At 36.4% G+C, this 14,230-nt stretch overlaps 1 protein-coding gene across 3 annotated transcripts in view; it reads right to left on the bottom strand.

Moving 5' to 3' along the window:
• Positions 1–13,738, bottom strand: part of ADAM29 (ADAM metallopeptidase domain 29) — a 116,170-nt gene extending 102,432 nt beyond the window's left edge. For 2 of the 3 annotated variants that reach the window (XR_009616045.2, XM_060653744.2), the window contains exon 1: positions 13,657–13,738. The gene's annotated coding sequence lies outside the window, so the exon portion shown is untranslated. The remainder of the gene's footprint in view (positions 1–13,656) is intronic. The other variant, XM_060653745.2, reaches the window with a different exon arrangement.
• Between the last annotated feature and the right edge of the window lie 492 nt (positions 13,739–14,230).

Below are 14,230 nucleotides of genomic sequence, written 5' to 3'. Positions count from 1 at the left end.
AGCTCCATCCATGTCATTGCAAATGGCAAGATTTCATTCTTTTTATGGCTGAATAATATTTCATTACGTGTATATATCACATCTTCTTTATCCATTCATCTATCGATGGAGACTTGGGCTGCTTCCATAATTTTGCTATTATAAATAATGTTGCTATAAACATAAGGGTACATGTATCCTTTTGAATTACTGTTTTTGTATTTTGGGGGTGAATTAGTGCAATTGCTACATCATAGGGAAGTTCTATTTTTAACTTTTTGAGGAACCTCCATACTGTTTTCCAGAGTGACTGCACCAACAGTACAAGAGTTTCTTTTTCTCCACATCCTTGTCAACATGTACTGTTTTGTGTGTGTGTGTGTGTTTGATTTTATCCATTCTGACAGGTGTGAAGTGATATCTCACTTACATTTCCCTGATGATAAATGATGTTGAGCATCTTTTTATTTGTCTGTTGGCCATCTGGATGTCTTCTTTGGAGAAATGTCTGTTCATTTCTGCTGCCTATTTCTTAAGAAATTGAAGACGACACAAAGAAATGGAAAGATATTCCATACTCATGGATTGAAGGAACAAATATTTTTTTTAAATGTTTATGCTACAAAAGCAATCAGGTTTAATGTAATCCCTATCAAAATACCAACAGCATTTTTCACAATAGAACAAAAAAACACTAAAATTTATATGGAACAACAAAAGACCCCAAATGGCCAAAGTGACTTTGAAGAAGAAAAGCAAAGCTGAAGGTGTCACAATTCCAGACTTCAAGTTATATTACAAAGCTGTAGTAATCAAAACAGTGTGGTACTGGCACAAAAGTAAACATATAGGATCAATGTAACAGGATAGAGAACCAAGACTCTTGGCGAATCTAGCTAGAGCCTTGTCAATATTGTTCATATATATTTAAAAACAGCTTTCAATTGGATTATTCGTTTTTTGAAGCATTAAATTGTATAAGTTCTTTATATATTTTGAATGCTAACTCTTTATCAGATATGTCATTTGCAAATATCTTCTCTCACAAAAGACTCCAAATAGCCAGAGCAATCTTGAAAAAGAACAAAACTAGAGGTATCACATTCCTTGGTTTCAAACTATATTTACAAATCCATAGACTCAAAACAGTATGATATTGGCATAAAAATAGGCACATAGATCAATGGAACAGAATAGAGTTCAGAAGCCCATGCATATATGGGTAATTAATTTATGATTAAGGAATTAAGAATATACACTGAGAAAAGGAAAGTTTCTTCAATAAATGATGTTGGCAAAACTTGGCAGCCACGTGCCAAAGAATGAACCTGGACCCATATCTTAAGCATACACAAATAATTCATGATGGGTTTAAGACTTGGATGTATATTTTGAAATCATAAAACTCCTATAAAAAACTTCTTTTTTCTATAGAAAAAAATGTGAAGTTTCCTCAAAAAAATTAAAAATAGAATTACCATATGATATAGCAATTCCACTTCTGAACTTTTATCCAAAGAAAACAAAAACACTAACACTACACAAATAATTCATGATGGGTTTAAGACTTGGATGTATATTTTGAAATCATAAAACTCCTATAAAAAAACTTCTTTTTTCTATAGAAAAAAATGTGAAGTTTCCTCAAAAAAATTAAAAATAGAATTACCATATGATATAGCAATTCCACTTCTGAACTTTTATCCAAAGAAAACAAAAACACTAACTCAAAAATATTCATGCACCCCTATGTTCATTGTAGTATTAATTATAATAGCCAAGATATGGAAACAGCCTAAGTGTCCATCAATGAATAATGGGTAAAGAAAATGTGGTCTATACACAAACACACACATTGCTATTTTTAACAACATGGATAGACCTTGACAGCTTTATGCTAGGTGAAATAAGTTAGACAAAGAAAGATAAACCATATTATTCTCATTTGTATGTGGAATAATAATAATAATAAACACTAACAATAATAAAAATTTAAAATCTCCCAAAACAAACAAAAAAGCTCATAGATAAAGACAACAAACTGATGGTTTCCAGAGGTATGGGATGGGTGAAATGGATGAAGTGCGTCCAAAGATACAAACTTTCATTTATAAAATAGTCATGAGGATGTAATGCACTGCATGGTGGTTATATTTTATAACACTGAACTACACATTTGAAAGTTGCTAAGAAAGTATTTCTTAAAAGTTCTCATCACATACACACACACACACACAAACACACACACACTCACACTAGTTTGCTTATGTATGGTGACAGATGGTGACAGATGACAGACTTATTGCAGTGGTTATTTTGCAATATTGAATCATCATATTGTACACATGAAACTAACATAATGTTATATGCCACTATACTTCAATTAAAAAACTGAAGAAATTTTTCCACATTTAAAAACATAAGAATAGCTCATTGGAAATATTTAAGTATGGCAATACAAAATGGGTGTACTAAGCATAAAGAGAGTTGCTACTGGTGTATGAGACAAAAATACATTTAGGGATGGCCCTGGTTGTTCTATGGCCCGTGTTAGTTACTAATAAATAATTACCAAAAACACCACAGCTACTCCTGCAGGAAAATATATGTAATTATTATATAAATAGTTGTTTCTGTAACTCTCCTTTTTGATGTCGCTCTGTATATATCTTTTAGTACTCTGTGGAAAAGCATCATTTAACATTTTTATCTTTTGTTATATATTAATATGAAAAAAGAGGTATTATAGTTAAGTGTATAACAATATAACACTACATAAAATGAATTTTAAGGACCATTAATCATTTCTCCTTAAAGTGGCTTCTGGGAGTTAAAAATCCTATGTTTGAAAATGATCTCATATTACCATTCATTTAAACACTTTTTTACTCTTATTTTACCCTTATTCTTCATAATTCCATTTTCAACAGTGTTGTACTTTTAACTTTATAATCATCCCCATTGTGAAAAGATAGGTGTTCTTCCAGAGCAATTCTCATGTATAAATCTTATTTTCATAGGAAATAATTTCTGGATTGTATTCATTTATACCATTGAAAGCTATAAAAATATTAGAGACAAATTTAACTGGTTTTCAAACAAAAGTTTCATAATATAATTAGTTTGTATATGTTTTGAAGATTAAGAAAAAATCATTTTATTTAGTGTGTGTGTGTGTGTGTGTGTGTGTGTGTGTGTGTGTTCAGAGAGTGTGATAGAGACAGACAGAAAGACAGATATTGCATTGATTTTTATGGTATTTAACAGAGATATCTTGAGAGAACATGAATAGGGGAGAGGGGCAGAAGGAGGGAGAGAGAGAATCCCAAATAGTCTCCACACTGGGCATAGTGCCCCATGAGGGGCTCCATTCCATGACCCTGGCATCGTGACCTGAACCAAAATCAAGATTCAGATGCTTAACCTACTGAGCCACCCAGACACCCCTAACACAGATATCTTTTTAAATTGACTAAATATTTTCTTGGAACATTACCAAGTATCTATGTAAATATATTTGGATATCTAAATCATAATTATATTTTAATTGTCATTAAAATTTTAAAAAGTAACTCAAGGATACATGCTCATTTTTAAACAATTCAGATTTCTAAAGAATGAAAACTCTTTTCTTATCCTTAATCTCATACTTCTTCCCAGTAGTGACAATTATTAACAGGATTATGTGTATCTATTCAGTTATTTGTCCCATAGATTATATTTGTATAGTACTTGTTTTGTGAGTTTTCATACCTGTCAAAGATTAAATATAGATCCTAAGTTAACATAGATTATACAGGTTGAATATACAACACTCAGACATGAAGTTTGTACTTCACTGATCACATTGGTAGTGATATATATCTTTATTTTATTCTTATCTCCTATGAGTATCATTCATTTTAATGTGAGAGTGAATGTTCTCCTTTTACAATCTGTGATGTAAACATAATGTTTAAGTGTCAATGTTTGTTTATGATTGAAGGGAATCCTATATATTAATGTCTATTGATATTTTTGTCTATATGTTTTCTAAGATCAATCTATAGATATGCACTCTATATATACATAATTATTATTCAACCCCTGTTCCACAGCCTGTCATTTCATGGCCCATTGAAATATCTTTACTTAATTAGATAACAATTTTGGATATTCTATTATTGCAGAAGACCATGTCAAGTATATATAATGTATACCCCAAAAATTATTTTCTTGAAAACTAGCAGAGCAGTTTACATTTTTTTTTTAATTTTTTTTTTAACGTTTATTTATTTTTGAGACAGAGAGAGACAGAGCATGAACAGGGGAGGAGCAGAGAGAGAGGGAGACACAGAATCTGAAACAGGCTTCAGGCTCTGAGCTGTCAGCACAGAGCCCGACGCGGGGCTCGAACCCATGGACCGTGAGATCATGACCTGAGCCGAAGTCGGACGCTTAACCGACCGAGCCACCCAGGCGCCCCGCAGTTTACATTTTTTAGAACATTTCTTTGATGTTTTTAAGTTCACTTTTAGATTCTAAAGATATAGACATTGATTACTTAGTTATTTGTAATTGCTTATATTTGATTTATCTAAGTTGACAATATTGATCTATTGTCTTCCTCACTTTTAGCTTAGTACATGAAAAACAATGTACTGTTGTTGATATTACTAGAGTATAAAAGGGCAATAATTGCCTTCTGTGGGAAAAAAAAAAACATTGTTATCTTTTGTATACCAATGATCCTCAAACTTAAGTTTGCCTACTAGTCCCTTATTAAACTTGTTAAAAACACAAAATGATGGGTACTACTACCAGAGATGCTAGTTTTCAACAATAGTTCTTTAAACACTGTTCTCTACTATTATGCTTAAGTTGGGTAGTTACAACGGCACTTTGACAAATATATTCCTGAAGCAGGATCTAAGTTGTTGCTGAATTTCTTGCTTATGAACAAACAATTGTGTCATCATCAATATGCAACTACTCACCTCATTGTTTCCTAATCCAAAGAGTCTGAAGAACCAATACGGGAGTTTTAGCTGAAGTACTCAATTTAATAATTCCTTGTTCCCCAGAACATTCTTAGTAATATTAAAAATGCCAAAGAGGTAGACAAGAGGCCCTTGGAAGAGGGTAGGAAGGGCGGAGAGGCTGTGCGTGCTACATGGACTGGTGGGAGGAAGCTGGGGTGGTGGAGGGGCAGCCCACCAAGCAAGGCAGAGCCCCCGAGTCTGGCTTGCAAAGGCGGCGGGGCCAGATGGAGTGTGTTCTGATAGCCAGCGGGACTTAACATCTGGAATGTTATAGTCAACAGCTCTGCTCTGAGAGAGTGGGGAGGTCGAGAGGACGCCAGGAGGGAGAGTTGTTGAGACACTGAAGACAGAGCTCAGCTCGGCAGGGGAACAAAGGCGCTGGCAAGCACCATCTCCCTCTCCCATCCTCCAGCAGAACATCCAAAGGAAACCAGTTCCTGTCACCGAACTTGCTTGCACTGCGTGAATGCCCAATGCTGTGCTTCTGTGGGTCAATCCCTCCCACAGGTCTTCCTCCTTCCCAGTGCTGCAGGGCCCCTCCCACAGGGGACCACTGAAGGCAAAAGGGGATAAGCCTGCCCCTCCTGTCCCTGTGCACCTTGTGGGTCCCATTGAAGCAGCACCACAAGCCTGGCAGTGTGCAAGTAGCCCAGACAGGGGCCACACCACTCCACAGTGAGTCCTGCCCCTGGGAGAGGGGAAGATAAGGTACACACCAGTTTGACTGTGGCCCCAGTGTTGGGCTAGGGGAAGACATTGGTCTGACTGTGGCCCCACCCACCAACACAAGTTTCTATGGACAGCACAGGGGAAGGGCCCTGCAGTTTGGAGCCACTGCAGGGACTACCCAATGACAAAACAGAAAAATTCTCCTCAAAAGAAACTCCAGGAAGTAGCGACAGCTAACAAATTGATCAAAAACTATTTAAGCAATATAATGGAACAAAAATTTAGAATATTAGTCATAAAATTAATCTCTGGGCTTGAAAAAAGCATAGAGGACAGCAGAGAATCTATTGCTACACAGATCAAGGGACTAAGAAATAGTCATGAGGAGCTAAAAAAAGCTATAGATGAGGTACAAAATAAAATGGAGGCAGCCATAGCACGGATTGAAGAGGCAGAGGGGAGAATGGGTGAATTAGAAGATAAAATTATGGAAAAAGAGGAAGCTGGGAAAAAGAGAGATAAAAACATCCAGGACCATGAGGGAAGAATTAGAGAACTAAGTGATGCAATCAAATGGAACAATATACATATCCTAGGAATTCCAGAAGAAGAGAGAGAGAGAGAAAGGGGCTGAAGGTATACTTGAACAAATCATAGCTGAAAACTTCCCTGATCTGGGGAAGGAAAAAGGCATTGAAATCCAAGAGGCACAGAGAACTCCCTTCAGATGTAACTTGAATCGATCTTCTGCATGATATATAGTGAAACTGGCAAAATACAAGGATAAAGAGAAAGTTCTGAAAGCAGCTAAGGATAAACACACTCTAACATTTAAAGGGAGACTGATAAGACTAGTGGCAGACCTATCTACTGAAACTTGGCAGGCCAGAAAAGAATGGCAGGAAATCTTCAACGTGATGAACAGAAAAATTATGCAGCCAAGAATCCTTTATCCAGCAAGTCTGTCATTCAGAATAGAAGGAGAGATAAAGGTCTTCCCAAACAAACAAAAACTGAAGGAATTCATGACCACTGAACCAGGCCTACAAGAGATCTTAAGGGGGATTCTGTGAGTGAAATGTTGCAAGGACCACAAAGTACCAGAGACATCACTACAAGCATGAAACCTACAGACATCATAAAGACTCTAAACCCATATCTTTCTAGAATAACACTGAATGTAAATGGACTAAATGCTCCAACCAAAAGACATAGGGTATCAGAATGGATAAAATAACAAGACCCATCTATTTGCTGTCTACTAGAGACTCATTTTAGATCTGAGGACACCTTCAGATTGAAAGTGAGGGGATGGAGAGCTAACTATCATGCTACTGGAAGTCAAAAGAAAGCTGGAGTAGCCATAGTTATATAAGACAAACAAGACTTTAAATTAAGGGCTGTAACAAAAGATGAAGAAGGGCATTATATAATAATTACAGCTCTATCCATCAGGAAGAGCTAACAATTATAAAAGTCTATGTGCCAAATATGGGAGCACCCAAATACATAAAACAATTAATCCCAAACATAAGCAACCTTATTGATAAGAATGTGGTAATTGCAGGGAACTTTAATATTCCACTTACAACAATGGACAGATCATCTAGACAAAGGATCAATAAAGAAACAAGGGCCCTGAATGATAACATTAGATCAGATGGACTTGACAGATATATTTAGAACTCTGCATCCCAAAGCAACAGAATATACTTTCTTCTGGAGTGCACATGCAACATTCTCCAAGATAGGTCACATACTGGGTCACAAAACAGCCCTTAATAAGTATAAAGGAGATCATACCATGCACACTTTCAGACCACAATGCTATGAACTTGAAATCAACCACAGAGAAAAGTCTGGAAACCCTCCAAAAGCATGGATGTTAAAGAACACCCTACTAAAGAATGAATGGGTCAACCAGGTAATTAGAGAAGAAATTAAAAAATATATGGAAACAAATGAAAATGAAAATACAACCATCCAAATGCTTTGGGATGCAGTGAAGGCAGACCTGAGAGGAAAATACTTTGCAATCCAGGCCCATCTCAAGAAACAAGAAAAATCCCAAATACAAAATCTAACAGCACACCTAAAGGAACTACAAGGAGAACAGCAAAGATACTCCAAACCCAGCGGAAGAAGAGAAATAATAAAGATCCGAGCAGATATAAACAACATAGAATCTAAAAACACTGTAGAGCAGGTCAATGAAACCAAGAGTTGGTTTTTTGAAAAACGAAATTGATAAACCTCTAGCCAGGCTTCTCAAAAAGAAAAGGGAGATGACCCAAATAGATAAAATCATGAATGAGAATGGAATTATGACAACCAATCCCTCAGAAATACAAGCAATTATCAGGGAATACTATGAGAAGTTATATGCCAACAAACTGGACAACCAGGAAGAAATGGACAAATTCCTAAGCACCCACACTCTTCCAAAACTCAAACAACAAGAAATAGAAAACTTGAACAGACCCATAACCAGCAAAGAAATTGAATCAGTTATCAAAAATCTCCCAACAAATAAGAGTCCAGGACCAGATCACTTCCCAGGGGAACTCTACCAGACATTTATAGCAGAGATAATACCTATACTTCTCAAGCTATCCCAAAAAATAGAAAGGGAAGGACAACTTCCAGACTCGTTCTATGAAGTCAGCATTACTTTGATTCCCAAACCAGACAGAGACCCAGCAAAAAAAGAGAACTACAGGTCAATATCCCTGATGAATATGGATGCAAAAATTCTCAATAAGATACTAGCAAATCAAATTCACAGCATACAAAAAGAATTGTTCACCATGATAAAGTGGGATTCATTCCTGGGCTGCAGGGCTGGTTCAACATTAGCAAATCAATCAATGCGATACATCACATTAATAAAAGAACAGAACCATATGATCCTGTCAATCGATGCAGAAAAAGCATTTGACAAAATTCAGCATCCTTTGTTAATAAAACCCCTCAAGAAAGTCGGGATAGAAGGAACATACTTAAACATCATAAAAGCCATTCATGAAAAGCACACAGCTAATATCATTCTCAATGGGGAAAAACTGAGAGCTTTCCCCCTGAATCAGGAACACAACAGGGATGTCCACTCTCACCGCTGTTGTTTAACATAGTGTTGGAAGTTCTAGCATCAGCAATCAGACAACAAAAGGAAATCAAAGTCATCAAAATTGGCAAATATGAAGTCAAGCTTTCACACTTTACAGATGACATGATATTATACATGGAAAATCTGATAGACTCCACCAAAAGTCTTTTAGAACTGATACATAAATTCAGCAAAGTCGCAGGATACAAAATTAATGTATAGAAATCAGTTGCATTCTTATACACTAATAATGAAGCAACAGAAAGACAAATAAAGAAACTAATCCCATTCACAATTGCACCAAGAACCATAAAATACCTAGGAACAAATCTAACCAAAGATGTAAAAGGTCTGTATGCTGAAAACTATAGAAAGCTTATGAAGGAAATTGAAGAAGATATAAAGAAATGGAAAAACATTCTGTGCTCATGGATTGGAAGAATAAATATTGTCAAAATGTCAATACTACCCAAAGCTATCTACACATTCAATGAAATCCCAATCAAAATTGCACCAGCATTCTTCTCGAAGCTAGAGCAAGCAATTGTAAAATTTGTATGGAACCACAAAAGACCCCTAATAGCCAAAGTAATATTAAAGAAGAAGACCAAAGCGGGAGGCATCACAATCCCAGACTTTAGCCTCTACTACAAAGCAGTAATCATCAAGTCAGCATGGTATTGGCACAAAAACAGACATATAGACCAATGGAATAAAATAGAAACCCCAGAACTGGACCCACAAAAGTATGGCCAACTCATCTTTGACAAAGCAGGAAAGAACATCCAATGGAAAAAAGACAGTCTCTTTAACAAATGGTGCTGGGAGAACTGGACAGCAACATGCAGAAGGTTGAAACTAGACCACTTTCTCACACCATTCACAAAAATAAACTCAAAATGGATAAAGGACCTGAATGTGAGACAGGAAAGCATCAAAACCCTAGAGGAGAAAGCAGGAAAGACCTCTCTGACCTCAGCTACAGCAATTTCTTACTTGACACATCTCCAAAGGCAAGGGAATTAAAAGCAAAAATGAGCTATTGGGACCTCATGAAGATAAAAAGCTTCTGCACAGCAAAGGAAACAACCAACAAAGCTAAAAGGCAACTGATGGAATGGAAAAGATATTTGCAAATGACATATCGGACAAAGGGCTAGTATCCAAAATCTATAAAGAACTCACCAAACTTCACACCTGAAAAACAAATAATCCAGTGAAGAAATGGGCAGAAAACATGAATAGACACTTCTCGAAAGAAGACATCTGGATGGCCAACAGGCACATGAAAAGATGTTCAATGTCACTCTTCATCAGGGAAATACAAATTAAAACCACACTGAGATACCACCTTTCGCCAATCAGAGTGGCTAAAATGAACAAATCAGGAGACTATAGATGCTGGAGAGGATGTGGAGAAATGGGAACCCTCTTGCACTGTTGGTGGGAATGCAAACTGGTGCAGCCACTCTGGAAAACAGTGTGGAGGTTCCTCAAAAAATTAAAAATAGATCTACCCTGTGACCCAGCAATAGCACTGCTAGGAATTTACCCAAGGGATACAGGAGCGCTGATGCATAGCGGCACTTGTACCCCAATGTTTATAGCAGCACTTTCAACAATAGCCAAACTATGGGAAGAACCTAAATGTCCATCAACTGATGAATGGATAAAGAAATTGTGGTTTATATACACAATGGAATACTACTTTGTAGCAACATGGATGGAACTGGAGTGTTATGCTAAGTGAAATAAGTCATACAGAGAAAGGCAGATACCATACGTTTTCACTCCTATGTGGATCCTGAGAAACTTAACAGAAGACCATGGGGGAGGGGAAGGAAAAAAAAACCAGGGAGGCAGGGAGCCAAATCATAAGAGACTCTTAGAAACTGAGAATAAACTGAGGGTTGATGGAGGTGGGAGGGAGGGGGAAGTGGGTGATGGGCATTGAGGAGGGCACCTGTTGGGATGAGCACTGGGTATTGTATGGAAACCAATTTGACAATAAATTTCATTTAAAAAATAATAAATAAATAAAAATAAATAAATAAAAATAAGTAAAATAAAATAAAGTAAAATAAAATAAAATAAAATGCCAGAGAAACCTCTAGGCCTGCAAGCACTATAGTCTTCTCCTAAAATTACATATATTCACTCTCAAAAGTCAGTATTATATCTAAAATGGGTCTATTCTGAACTACTGCTTCTGTCCAATTAAGTAATAATTTTGGCCAAGAGTTGGTGGCATTGTCTAGCTCTCACTGTCTAGTCTCTGAACCACAGCATGTAGAATCCACCCTATTTCAGGTTCTTTTATTTAAAAATGAAGTGAATAGGCTTCAACAGAAAACAAAAATCCAGAATTTCCTTTAAGTGGTTAGGATTTGCTTCCTAAAATTAAGGTCTAGCTTATCTCATTTATTTTATTTTTTATTTTTTTGAAAGAGAGAGTGAGAGACAAAGTGCAAGCAGAAGAGGGGTAGAGATGGAGGGAGACGCAGAATCCGAAGCAGGCTCCAGGCTCTGACTGTCAGCACAGAGCCCCATGAGGTGCTCAAACTCACTATGAAATCATGACCTGAACCGAAGTCAGACCCTAAACCAACTGAGGCACCCAGGCACACCTAGTTTATCTCATTCTTGAATTCATTTAACTCTTCTTTTGAGAGTTAAAAGTGATGGGAGAAAATGGATGATGTCCCCAGCTACTAACCTTAAGGTAGATAACCATTTAACAAGGTAACACATACTTGTCTAGCTTTTGGATGATAGCCAGTAAACTTTTGTACTGCCAACTGAATATCAGTTATTGGGGACCACCCAATGATCTGTTTTTGGTTAAAATTTCCTCACAGGTTTGTCAATAGTATCGTACATTTTTGGCATCACTCATCAACAATAGGCAATGAAGTCTGTTTCTTCACTAATGTTGATTGAGTACAGTGAGCAATTTGTCCTAAATGTGTGGGTAGTGACATGTAAAATTTTTTCAAGATTTCATTTGAGGTCACAAGCAGCCATTAATAAATGTCTTTTTGTAACTCTGGAACAAAAGGATGGCAGTGTATAATATTTCATAATATTCTTTTTGAATTTCTGCATAGATGTGTGTGTGTCTGTGTGTGTATGTGTGTGTGTGTGTGTGTGAGAGAGAGAGAGAGAGAGAAAGAGAGAGAGAGAGAGAGAGAGGGAGGGAGAGAGAGAGAGAAGTGAGATTTTGGTGAAGACAGGCTGTTTGGCATAATGATTAACCAGGGCATTTTCTTTTGCTTTAATATCTTTTTGAAGGGACTTCTATCTTGAAAATAGCCAGTTTATTGAAAACCATTAGAGCTATTAAATGCCTACAATTTGCTGACCATTCTAAATTAGGATCCTTTCTTAGGTGAAGCACTTTTATTTTCTCTAAAGCTTTCTGAAATGATAAACCTTCCCAAAAGTTTTTCTACTATTACTGTACATATAAACCCTCTTCTTTTTACCTAGCCAGGAAGCTATTGGGACCACAACAAATTCTGTCACTTGGGCATATTTTTGCCTCTGGGAAGTAGTCATATTCTAGTGGTGAGTTGAGATCTGTTACAATGTATCCTGCCTGATATTTTCTGGTTTTCATCTTAAGATTTAATTAACAAACACGATTAAATCTAGATGTCTAGGGATATTGTAATAAACTTTTTAATGGGTGTTTTAATAAATCTATTAGATACTTAAGAAACAGTGTTTAAGGAGTCATAAGCTTCCCTTCTTCTTTGGAAGAAGAGAAGTAGGATTTAGAGCTGCCAGTGGGTAGCAGCAGCTTTTAAAAGCAGAGGACCTTAATGCGATAACCACAAGGAACTAAATTCTGTCAATAACCTAATGAGCTGGGAGGAGCACCTCAAGCTTCAGAAGAGAACTGTAATGTAGCTAATGTCTTGATTTCAGTTCTCAAAGTCATGAGCAAAGGGCCCATCTAGCCTTGTCTGGACTTCTGACCCATGGGCATTGTGACATATGTGTATGTTGATTTAAGCACCTACATTTGTGCTAATTCGTTGTGCAGCAATAGGAAATGAACACCCTTGGAACACATTGCCTTCCAGTGAGACTTAGGAATCATCTGTGTGATCTCTTAGTTACAAACCTAGGAAATTTCTGACGTGTTACAATTTTTCAAGAGTGAGAAATACCTCTCTTTGGGATACATTATGTTCCAAAGAATAAACTTTAACAAAATACTAACTTCTCTTCAGAAAGTGTATAGCCTACTAGAGATAAAACAATAAATAGATAGAATTGGTTCCAGAGCTCAACTGAATTTTAGAGTATAACAAAAGATAATTGATACATGAGATAAAAAATAAAATATTGAAAATACTCTTGAAATCCTCGTCGAGGACTTTGGCTTTCCCAGGAGGAAGGAAAGAAATGACTCTTTGAATAAAAAAAAGATGCTAAAAGAACAGAAAACAGACTTAAAGTTATGAAATATGCAGCCTTATGGTAAACTAAAGATAAGAGAATATTTGGATTTGGTACTATAGGTAAGTAGGAAATGATTATTACATTTATACTGCTGAGATTCTGAATAAATATGTATCTCTGACCTTTGGATTTTTTTTACCCCAGACAATACAAGCATTATAAGGAAAAGTACAAGGTATCCAATGACTAATCTCTCTATTAGATTTTCATTGCATTGATTTTGGTGCTTTTTTGTTTCTGGTTTTAGAGGGAAGGATGTAAGTAGATGTTAGCAGGGTTCGGTCTGAATATTTGGTTCAGTCCAAATATGTTGGAAAACCAGCATAATTTATGCCCAGAGATATGATTACTCCTTAGACTTTCAACTTCCATTAAGAATACAAGTAAATCAATGTTTAAATTATCTATGACCTGATTATGAGAGTCCTCAGGAAGGTTCAGGAGTAGGCCATCAGGAGAGTATCTGTTTTACAGTAAATCCCCTACACCACCCTATTTAGTTAGTGGATGTGATGTCACAAAGGAGGGAAGAATGTTTCTCAGTTAAAGGTCTGATGGTAACAGTTGGGCTGGGACATACAAAATGTTTGATGGTTATTACAGGTACCCAGCGTATGATAGTTGCTGGCTCCCAGGGAGAAGTTGAGTAAGTGTTAGGATAGATGCCAGGTGTCATAGGGCATATCAATCAAAAACTTTCAAGATTTCCTTAACTATTTAGAGAAATTGGACCCTATGAGGTAAAAGAAAACTGGTCACTTGATTTCCCCTTGGAGAAACTTCATTAATTCCCGCCCCCCCCCCCCTTTATTTTTGCCCCTGTTATTTCTGAGCTAACAGAGTACAGTTATTTATCTAATACTCTTTCTGTTCAAAGTACATATAATTGATGAATTAAAAAAGAGTCTGCAAGAAAGATTTTTAAGGACAGCCTTCTGCCTTTGCTAAGTAGGATTTAATAGTTTCACTGTCAATTCTAGCTTTA

The sequence above is a fragment of the Panthera onca genome, chromosome B1, assembly GCF_046562875.1.
Source record: "Panthera onca isolate mPanOnc1 chromosome B1, mPanOnc1 haplotype 2, whole genome shotgun sequence".
Classification (NCBI taxonomy): domain Eukaryota; kingdom Metazoa; phylum Chordata; class Mammalia; order Carnivora; family Felidae; genus Panthera; species Panthera onca.
The sequence above is the reverse complement of the archived record's forward strand: the minus strand, read 5'-3'. Positions and strand labels throughout refer to the sequence as shown.